Raw genomic sequence first — 12226 nt, 5'->3', positions numbered from 1 at the left:
ACTGCATGGCACATCCTCGACGCGGGATCTTGCAACACTCCATGACTAGGATTCAGCAGGCCTAAATCGGTCCCTGTATCTGTCCTGCACTCCATCATGGTCAGCCTCTCAGTGTGACATTGTCCCAAGCCGGCGAGACCAGATATCCATAACTGCCATTTATGTGTCTTCAGGCACAATTTTCATTTAAATCTTTAAAATTGCATTTTTCCAGTTGAACTGATTGGATTTTTGTTGCGTTGGTGTCAAATAATTTATTACATTTCCAAATTGGTGTGGGATTTTTCTTATGTTGATTTTTCACTTCATTACTGTTTGAAGAGCTGCGGAAATACTTTATACTTTGCAGCTAAGTTAGGCCCGACTGATTAGTGGCAAGCTACCAAAGGGTTAAGAACACATTATTTTGCGATCTGCTTGTGTTTCACCCTGACAGAAATTCGGGTCACTACTTGAGTAGGGTTTTGTCTCTTTCAACCAGTTACCCAATTTCCGATAAGAATATACTGCAAAGATCAATCAATTTTTAAACTTGGATTTCCTTCATATCTGATGATCATTAGTTTATCGGGAACTGAAAAATTCCACTTCTCATTCTTCCCACACATTTATCAGCAAAAATATTACCTCATATATGTTAGTGAGATTATTGTTGCTGATAGAAACAGGCCAAATCTGTGACCATGTGAAGTCAATGTAGTGGTAAGGTGGTCTTCAAATAGTCACTATTTTGGCCTATTCATATCATATACTTTAGGTACACCCAACATGTTTATACCTTTTTTATTGAGTGAAGTCCAGGAACACTGGGTACGTAGGGCCTCATTTACGAGGTTTTGGCCCAGGGCGCTGTTGTGGTAATTTCATTTACCGAAAAAACTCAAAACACCGATTTTATATAACTTTATTATATTCTTGACCACCTAGTTATTTGTTCCTAATTTGCGCGCCCTTCACGCTGTTTTCTTCTCACTCTTGTGTCACTGCGCCGATACTCATCACCAGCACTCACAGAGCTCACTTGTGTGTTATGGTCACTATACATTTAAATTGAACTGTAGCGCTGTCATAACTACCTGCAAATAATAATTCTCACTTTGTCCTTTTCATTGTGGTCTCCTTTCTTCGTTTCACTCCCGTCCCTTGTGATACACACAATTATCTTTAATTGCCCTTGTTAAATGACGTCCAGTTGAGACATAGTTTTTTTGTTACAAACTTTGCCCGGTCTCACCTGGGTTAACGGGTCTACTCCTGTTACTTTTTCCCAAGTCCATAAAAAAGCCATTGAAAGTGTCTTTGCATTGCCTTGTAAATATTCTGCGCCACATTGCGCCACCGGAGAATTAAATAAGTGATGCTGTGGCTGTGCAAAATTGCTGCAATGGGCCCCCTAAATGAGGCCCCTATAAATTGTTTACTTTGTCTGAAGTTTTGAGTTTTTGTCACAGAAAAGTAAGAAAATTGTAATTTTGTACCCATCTATTAATATTTGCAGGAGATTCTGGCTGTTAGACTTGGCTTTTTTAGCAGGTTTACCCCAGACTTTTTGTTTTTTGGCCTCCTGTTTTTGACCCTGTTTTTGTTGGTTCCCGGACTCTGGGCACTTTACCACTGACATTCAGTACTGTAGTGCATATTCTCTCCCTGTAAATTGTGTTATGGATTGGTTTTTCCATGATTGGCATATTCGATTTACTAATAAGTCCTTCTAGTGCCAGGGCCTGTGAATCAAATGCTGCTAGTGGGCCTTCAGCACTGATTGTGCCACCTACATGAGCAGCCTGTAAATGTAACTCAGACCTGCCACTGTAGTGTCTGTGCGCAGTTTGGTACTGCCATGTCGAAATGGCAGGTGTGACCTCTTGCCAGGCCCTAACCGTCCCTTTTCTTACACGTAACACACCCCTAAGATAGGCCCATGGTAGCTCCGTGGGCCGGGTGCAGTGTGTGTGAAAGGTAGGACATGTACTAAGGTGTGTGACATGTCCTGACAGCTAAATACAGTGTATTTTGTTTTTCACTATTGAAAGGCTATTTGTCAATAGGATAGAATGGGAGTTTATTTAAAAATTCTTATAAATGTAACTTACCATTGGGACAAGATAGAAAGATGGAGTTTAGTATAACTGAAATCGGAATTTTCAAAAATGCACCTTTTAGTAAAGATGACTTTTATTTAGTGTGTTCTAAATTACCCCTTTTAGAAAGTGGGTATTTTCTTGCTTAGCCATTGTGTGTGCCTCAGCTGGTTTGTGGTGTGACTGTCTGGCTTTGGAGTGACAGGGGCTGGGGATGTGCAGTCTCTCAGGCAGCCACTGGGGAGGAGGGGTTGATGTGTGTCCTGCCTTTCCTTAATAAGTCAGGGCTGGGCTGCATTCAAAGTAGTGGGGGGAGTTTAAATGAGCACCTGAATAGGCCTGGTCTGCATTTGGAGTGGTGGGAGATTCCCCTTGCACCTGAATAGGCTTTGTCTGGCTTGGACAATGCTGTCCGCACCTCCTGCCGGAAAGCTTGACCAGTGAGGACAGAACTGGTTTGGGCTGAGCACAGACACTCTCTGCCCAAAACTACAAAGAAAACTGAATATAAATATTGGGGCCCATACCTTAGAACTTCAGATTACAGCTGTACTAAGGAACCTGCCTGGAAGAAGATCAGAGAAAGCAGTCAGGAGGAACTGCCACTTTGCTGAGGGCTCTTCTGTGTTGGCCTGCTAATTGCTGCTTCACTATAGGGCAGGGAAATGACTGGATTGTTATTACATCATCCTGCTGTTGTCTCCAAAGGCTTGAAGTAGAGCTTGCCTCCTATTGGAAGTCTCAAGGAGAGAAAATACTTCAGAGCACTTTTTTGGGACTAAGAAGAATACCAAGAAGTGAAGCTGGAGATGATGTGAGGAGGCACTACGACTCTGCTGTGTGCTTTGCTGTGTTGAGCTTCAGTGGCTGCTTTTGTCTAGGGCAGCGAAAGGAGTGGGCTGAACTTTCTGAAACGTTTTTGTGTGAGGTTCTCCAAGGGCTTGAGGTAGATCTTGTCCCCTGATCAAGAAGTCTCAGGAACAGCAAAGACTTCAGGTTTATCTGCTACCAGCACTGGGGACTGTGTGTTTTGTTCTGCAACAGAAGAAAAAGCAAACCAACGCTGTCAATTACCCACTGCCGACTCTGTGTCCTGAAAGCACCACAGAGGACACCGCTGCACCTCGCACCGCAGCCCTGGTCTCACCTGTGCCACCACCTAATGCCACCAGCGCACCGGTCTCGCTTCAAGCCGCCGCCTTGGTCTCACTGCCGCTGCAGCTCCCTGCCGACATCATCGCCACTCCTTGCACCATGGTTCTTGGGCACAGCTCGTAAGTTACACAACACACCACTCTCATCACGGACCGCAGCCTGCCGGCACCATCAACTCCAAATCTTCAGCCGATAACAGCACTTCTGCAACGACGATGACGTTGGTTGCACCATGACCTGCCAGCACTGCGACAAGCACAGCATCAATTCGCACTGCAGCCCTGGTTTCACTGACGCCATTGACTCACAGTTACCGAGCCACTGCCTTCACCTGTACCTAAGAGCACCGCACGCCGCACTGCTGCGCTTCATACCGCAACCCTAATGCCTGCCGACGCCAGCGTCCCTACTTCAACGTTTAGGAGTTTGATCTGCAATGCGTGTGACTTCAGGGACCCGACTACTCCTGCACCAACCTCTGGAACCGATGCCTGCAAACGCTGGCTCTTCAGGGCTCAATGAGAGGTCGCCGATGCCCTTAATTTCTAAAAGGTACAGTTTTGTGACTCTTTTCGACACTGTAGCTGGCCTATAATGCTGTAGTCAGACCAGAACTGTTTAGATTTGTTATTCATGACACCGTGATAGCCTTGGACGGAGCAATCGACTTCAAGGAACTGTATTTTTGGGAGATTTTTGCAATTTTAAGGATATCTTGCAAAGTATATTTTTAAGTACTGTATGTTGGATTCTTATCATTTTCGTCTTGTTTTGGATATATAAAAATATTGGATGTTGTTCTAAACTGGTGTGGTGTCCTGCAGTATTTTACTGCATTATTGCTGATTATATGCAAATGCTTTAGACACTGCCTCTGAGATAAGCCTGGATGCTTGTGCCAAGCTACCACGGGGGTAATCAGGGGTTATTTCAGGAGTCTCTAGGGTACCCCTTGATGCCATCTGACCTCAGGTTAAAATAATGTAAACATCCCCATGGGGTCTCATCCCCATCAAAAAACATTTTTTGGTTTCTAGTGTGTAACTCCCTCCTCAAACCCATAGAAAACCGACTGGTCTGATAAATCCAGATTCTCAAAAATCTTATGGAACACAGAAGTTATGTTTGATTTTTAATTCAAGTCTTGGCAGAATCATTAAGCGGAGGAATGCGATAATACTGTTAGACGGTTTCCTTTGTGAGACACTTGACGGGCATCCACAGTCTAGTGTGCTAATCAAAGACAGACCATTTAAGGAGGACTCTGTCATGACCAAAAACAAGCCCACGTGTGCCCATCAGTGCACCTCTCATGCACAGAGCCAGCAATGTTGTCAGTTGCATCTTCGAGATAATGGATCAAAGAGATCTGGGACAGAGGGAAAGGATTAACTATCCGAGGAACCAGCTAATGCATAAAATAAATAACTGTACTTATAATAAATTGAGAGGTGGATTAACTGATAAAGAGACGGGACTTACTAGCTCTTCATTCAGCTACAAGGAGATGCAAGCTAAGTTCAGTTGTTGACTTATGAGTGAATAACCAGGGTGGAAAAAAGCTTTAATTTTTAAGGACCATTTGGATTTAATTACTTTGCACTTAGATTACATGGTGGGCACCGAGATCTTAGGTTTCTCCATGTGAGAGAAAAACACAGTTTTCTGGATTATTATGTTACCACCTACGAGGCCTGGTGGCTTCCTTTACACAATCCTTTATTGAGTTAATTTCAAATCTGGCTCTCACACACTCCAACTTCCCTATTCTGGGAGATTATTTATGTGGGCAGAGGACAAGCGGGTGCAACATTTCAAAGACCTTCGAGGTTCATGTGAAATTATTGGACTACAACAGTTAGTGCTAGGACCTACTGATCAGGGCAGGCATATATTAGATCTGAGTTTTGCATTGGAAGACTTTTTTCTCTGTAGATAATGTAATTCCACAGAGCTGGACAGATCATACTTTGGTGATCTTCTTGTTAGGGGAATTAAACATACATCCCTGGATAGTGTACCTACCAGAAGAACTCCACGTAGAGCTTGATCAAAATGAATTGCCTCAGTGGGTGGGACTACAGTTGACCTAGAAGCTTGCTTTACTGCTGAGCGTACAGTAGAAGATAGCTTCAATGCGCTACATGAGAGAAATATAGAGACCGTGGATATTATAAAGAGGGTAAAACCTGTTGAAGACCTTCCACACCTATGCACACAGACACGCTAAAAGAAGCCAAAATAGCCTATAAAAAGCTGGAGAGGAAATGATATAGGTTTTATTCAGTGGTAGGCAAACGGTAATTAAATGCTTCTTTAAATTGATAAAAAAAGCTGTACATGAGACTAAAGAGAGATATTGTGCCAAGGCTATCTTAGAAGCATTGAATAGCACAGGAGAGATATTTGACATTGCCTAGGAGTTATCTGGCCCAGGTTGTAGTTATCTATGATAACTCATTTAGTTTTTTGAGGACAAGATCAGAAACATTATTTTAGATTTAAAGCCCACTAGATCAATGCCTAGTCATTCACCGGAGGAGGGTGCCACCTTAGATGATATCGCTGCTATGTGCACTAGTAAATGGGATTAATTTGAATTGATGGCTAAGGAAGTACTTTGGATAACGGCAATGATTATTTCAGCTGGTTCAGTATTAGACAATTTCCGGCTAAAATCTGGACACTGTTAGCAGATTATTTTTACCTGTCACTACTAAAGATCTGTAACTAAACATTAGAAATGGGCTGAGTCCTTTACGCCTGGAAAGAAGCACTAGTACTCTGTTCCTAAAAAGGCCCACAGCAGATCTCTCAGTGCTCAGGAATTATAGACCAATATCTCAACTACCTTTTGCAGTTAAAATTCTTGAACGATTTGTCAGGAAGAACGTATAACGATATTTTGAAAACCATGCCCTCCAAGAAAAAGAGCAATCATGATTTAGGTCAGCGCAAGCCACCAAATCTGCTATGTACTTGACCCTGGATAAGTTGTGGATGGCGGAGGCAGAAGTCAAATGGCAGCCTTTATTTTACTCGATCTCTTAGCTACATTTTTTAAAAAATTAGTCCTTATTCACATTGACTAGCACAGAGACATCAAACGTTGCTCTGGGGCCCCCCTTGATCGGCACCTTCCAGAGATCTCTGTTTAAAACCAAAGGTGACGCACTTTACACAGAGCCTTTCCTTTTGTAGTTTTATTCAAACCCAAAAAGTGTCTTTGTATGGTCTACCAATTGTGGCCAAAGTTCTAGAGAAACAACTGAACACAGTGTTGACTGAATACCTGGATGTAAACAACTTGCTGGACACCTCTCAACATGGCTTCCGCTCTGGTCATTCCACCTAATCTGCCTTAATCCTTGCCGCTGAGGAGATCCGCAGGGTGGTGGACGAGGGCGGGAGGGCAGTCCTCATGCTCCTTGACCCATCAGCCGCCTTCGACACTGTGAACCATACTGTCCTGGTACAGCGGCTGAGGACCATTGGGGTAGGGGGGGTCACCCTGGCCCTGGCCCTCCTGTCCTCCTTCTTGGAGTCAAGGGGGCATAGGCTGTTCTGGGATGGCATGAAGTCGGACAGTTTCCATCTTCCTTGTGGTGTCCCACAGGGGTCTGCCCTTTCCCCGATCTTGTTCAATCTTTACGTCACCTTCTGGCCAATCTCGTTAGGAGGCATGGCTTTTCTCTGGTCTCGTATGCTGATGACTCTCAACTGGTCATCTCTGTTACCAACCAGCCAGAGACCACTGCAGCCAGGTTCCATGCTTGTCTCACCGGGATTATGGCATGGAGGAGTCAGAGCTATCTGAAAATAAATACATATAAGACAGAGGTGGTGGCGTTTGGGCCGGGCCAACCCCTGTGGAACCGGTCCTGGTGGCCAATTGAAGCCGGAGAATGTCACCGCCCAATAGAGAAGGCCAGGAATTTAGGGATCATCTTTGATGATCAATTGAATGTTGGTCCCCAGGTAAACAGCCTTACGTCATCATGCTTTTTTCTTTTTAAAATCCTGAGAACATTTTTTCCATACATCTATCAAGAGCTACAAAAGACAGTGATGGCAGCTCTTTTTCTATCCAAACTGGACTATTGTAACGCTCTATTTCTGGGAATCGATAAATTCCAACTGCAAAAACTTCTGCAAGACTTCTACTGGGCATACCCAGAGGACAGCCAACCTTGGCTGGAATTAGATTACTTCCTTGGCTGCCCAATAAACAGTGTATAGAATTTGAATCCTTAAGCCTTGTGCACAAGGGAATTTATGGTGGCGGTGCTGAAGACTTAAAAAAACTATTTCCACCGTAATTTCCTTCACGCTTTCTCTGATCGGCTAGTCTAGGTCTCATTACAACTACAAAGATAAGACGGGCAAGATGGGGGGCAGAGCAATAACACACTGTGTAGCCAAGCTTTGGAACAAACTGCCACTTCCTATGAAGATTCAATCCAACCTTCAGCTTTTTAGGAAGAGTCTGAAAACCTGGCTGTTCTCAGCCGCATAGGCCTCTCAACTATAGTGCACCTTTCCTGCCTACATACCCCAGCGCCAAGACGCCTTGGCAATCGAGCGCTATTAAAGCATTTATACATAAACATAAACATGATCCACTGGAGGGGTGAAGTAATACAGTGTAAAGGCATAATCATAGGACTATGTTTACATCAGATTCAAGCCATTTCTCACATGGTAACCAAAAATCCTTCTTTTTATTTAGGAATGCTCTATCTAGTTTGATCGTATATTTCACAGAACTAATCTAACCCAAAAGGGGACATTGCATGAACTATAGGAGAGGTGAAGTACTACAGTGTAAAGGCTTAATCATAGGACTATGTTCACTTCAGATTCTAACCATTTCTCACATGGTAACCAAAAATCTTTCTTCTTTTTTAGGGATGCTCCATCTAGTTTGATCGTATATATTTCATGGAACAAATCCAATCTATTATAGATGGAGGAACATTTTTTATCCATTTTTTAAAGATTTATCTTTGAGCAAGCAAAATTAGATAAAAGCCTAACCTACTTTTATCAGCAGAGATAAGCTCATAATGTGATGGAACGCCCCCAAAAAATGGGCTTGTGCTTACCTGAATTTCCATTCCAACTATGATGGAAACACAATTACTCACATCTGTCCAAAAGGATTGTATCACAGGGCACTCCAGGAACATGTGTATATCATGTATCTTCTCTTGAGCACATTTTGGGCATTTCTGGGTAATACCCTTCCCCAACATAGACAGTCTAAAGGGTATCCAATAGACCTTATGGAGTCAGAAAATGTGATTTCTCTTTAAGTTTGCAGCCTGCACAGTAGAATACCAGATGTTACAAGATGCTTGCCATAAGTCTACTAACTGAACCCGGCAAGATCTTTTCACACATATCTGTCAATAATCTGAAGTCACCCTCTGGAAGGTCCATCAAAAGCCAGTACAGGTTTGCCACCTCTTTCTTTCTTGCAACTTTCCTAATCAGTGTGGACTCCAGCTATTTTTAAGAAACAATGTCTGTTTTGACTGCTTGATGTCAGCTCTTCATTTGGAGATATTTGAACCCAGATAATTTATTATCTGTGATATCCGACCACGTGTCCCAAGAGAGTATATTTAATCTTCAACTTACTGTTTCCAACACATAACTCCGCCTACTTTAAGGGTGCTGCTAGGATATGCTTTGTCCACTCTGGGGAGCCCAGATTGGCGTTAACAAACTGTAATAGTTGATTTTTAACTCCTTTCTGATCATTATACCATGTAGCTGCTAAATCATGCAAAATCTTTAGACGCACCTTTTCAAAGTATTTATGTCCTCACATTTATACATAAAATCTTGCTTCCCTCCCCTCACATCTAACAGCATCACTTAAAACATTTCCAATATCCAACCTGTCTGGTTTATTCAATAACATTTTCCCACTCCTTAGGAGAAAAACCGATGCATAATAGGATAGATCTGGTAAACACAGCCCCACCCTGTCCTTTTTTCTACCCAGCTTTTGTCCGTGAAATCCATGTGCCTTTTGAGGCCTAGCTAAAACTGCTAATCTTGAATTGTAATTTCTTGAGCAATTCCTCTCTAAAAGCCAAGGGGATGTTCTGGAATAAAAAGATGAGTTTTAGGAAGATCATGATTTTTATTAGGATCGCTTTTCCTATGATTGTCAGCGGTAAGTGTGATCAGTTTGCTAATGACTTTACTAACTCTCTCAAAGTTTATTTCCAAGATCCTCTCAATGTTTTGTGTGACCCTAACACCCAGATATCTCAGCTTTAATATTTCTTTGTTGTATATTTATATTCCAGATGAGGTTGTAATCCCTTTGCACTCATGTAATCCAAATGTCTTAGGTTGATCTGTCTTGGGTTGGCGCTACGACTGTCACACAGTGCCCATCCGTGCTTTTAACATACTGGAAACACATATGTGATGGGGCAGGAACCCTCTCACGAAGACGTGCACACTTTTAACTAGAAACTGTTAGGTTTCTTCTCTTCTGTATCAGTGAGTTCATAGTAAATTAATCCATGAGGCTTGTTCCAAAATATATCAGATATTTATTTTGTACAAATATTCATTTCTTATTTTGCTTCAAAAGAAAGTTTTCTTCAATATTCGCAGATTGAACGTTAATCCGTTACCCAATGCATTTCGGGTCAGATGGATTGACCCTTGCTCAGGGGTCTGAAATATGAAATAATACAGGACCATAGCAGTCACTATCATACTAAAACATCTCATATATACATGTTAAACTATCATTCGTGTGCCCATAGTGTGTACTGACATATGAAAATGTAGTGAAATCTAACGAAGGTACAGCGTGCTCAGTGACTGGGAGGGCGGGCGTCGAAGTGAAAATATAAAAGAAAACCGTCTAAGTGAAGTGCCATGGTGTTTACTGAAGAACAGCTGAGGGACAGAGACGGTAATCACAAACAGAATGAAAAAATGTCAAGTTTGAAAAAACAGGTGACTTAAATCGAAATAGAGTGAAATAAGGTGAAAAGTAAGTTACTCGCTGGTGGAGCACAATTCAGAAAACGGGAAACTAAATAATACAAGGTGAAGCAGAGTAGCGAAGATTCAAGAATTACATTGGGAGACGTTTGTGAACTGGCGCTCAGAGACTTGGCAACAAGAAGCTGAAGGAGCTCGAAGTTATCGCGAGTGATTTAGCCGAGGGGCTGATCACGTGATATGAGTGCAGAGGCTTCAAACGGAAGCGAAACATACTCTGAAGGGCCGATCGCATGATGAAAATAAACAGAGTGTTAAAAATACAAAAAAGAACTAAATCAGATGTGTATTGAGTGTTCAGCTAACAATAGCAAGATGATATATGAGAAATAACACCTAAAAATGTACGAATAAGGTGAAATGCAAAAAGCGCTTAAGAGACTTACTGAGAGGCAGGTAATGTGATGTAAGTGTGCTAACTTAAAGGGGGAGAGCAAATGTATAATAAAGATGTAAATAGTGACGCTGGTCAGAAGAGTCCCATAGAGATTAGTGAAAAGATATGTACATGAAGAACTAGTGATGAATCATGATGTAAAACTTTAGAGATCATAAAAGAGTAGGACCATAATTTGCTGATGTACAGGCATACACATGATAGGTATATTGCGAAAAAACATGTACATGAAATACGAAGCAGTTAATTAGATGATCAAAAATAACATTGAAAATAACACACTAATGTAAAGTATTTTTGTTGTATTTACTTGTGCTTGTTCTACTCTACTTCAGGAAAATTCTGTTGTCATGGTTCTGCTTGTATTCTAATTCTATGTTTTCACATTTGGTACCACTCTGTGCTAGAGAGTGGTGCGGTGGCTCGTTTCTCCTGACAATAAATTCTTCTACTGAACAAGAGACTTCTCTTTTGAATTTATTTAAACCTACAACATATTTTTGGCGACGAGGACCGGAGCTATTTAGTCACGAGCCACTGCTACAAAAAAATTTGGAACTAAACCGGATAATAAGGCACTAGACACACTATTTAGTTAACTCTCATTCTCGAGTCAACTTTACCCTTTCACCTACTCCAGCGGCTGTAGTTTTGTCTGGAATATTATTTCCCCAGCGGCAGATGACAAGTGGAAGATGTGGAGGTGAGGAGGTTGAGGGGGGAGTTTCATCTAGTAAAAGCTTTCCTTTGTTCTTCGTGTGAACTAGACTTCGTTTTGCCTCTGCTTATAGAGACGTTTTTCCGACTGATATTGATTTGAGCACATTCTTACCAGCTTTATCTGCAAGCCGCGTCAGTGCTGGGACGTGTTCAGCGGTGTGTAAGATTTTGCTTGCTCCGTCCCCTCTGATCTTCAAGACTCTTGTGATGACGCTTTAGAACGTTGCAGGGGTGTTAGCGAAGATTGTGATGACGCACTAACTAACCAGCCAATCGTGTGTGCCAATGTCACTCCTTTGTCGTCCACTTCACGTTACGGAGTTAATCCAATTAGACTCCACTAGCGTAACCAAGCCAAGCTGTCACGACGGCAACTTTGTATTCTAATGGAGCAGCGCAACCTTGCCGAACCGTTGATATGACAATTGCGCTTTGACAGTCAGTCAAGCCTTCAGTTCCTGTTTAAAGTTTATTTTTGTTTTTACAGCATCTCTAGTGCATTTGGATTGTGCCCGCATCAGCGATACACACGCTTCTAGTGTGTGTCTTAGAAATATTCTGTTTATTCGCAGAATTTACGGATTCAAGGAACTCCGGTGAATTAGGAACTTTTACCTGGAATCTCCTTCAGCGAAACACACGATTCTGCTGTGCCTGAAGTTAGCTGGAGTAAAACATGTGACATACAGGTCAACTTTTACGTCCCCTACAATAACTACGTCTAGAAGAAAGCGGTATTGTTTTTTTTTCTCTTTCAGAGACATCTTTAACTTTAAAATTAATTTTACATACCTCTTGTATAATGCAGTCTGTCAATCAACCACCTCCTTTCCTA

This window comes from Lissotriton vulgaris, chromosome 6 (assembly GCF_964263255.1).
Source record: "Lissotriton vulgaris chromosome 6, aLisVul1.2, whole genome shotgun sequence".
Classification (NCBI taxonomy): domain Eukaryota; kingdom Metazoa; phylum Chordata; class Amphibia; order Caudata; family Salamandridae; genus Lissotriton; species Lissotriton vulgaris.
The sequence above is the reverse complement of the archived record's forward strand: the minus strand, read 5'-3'. Positions refer to the sequence as shown.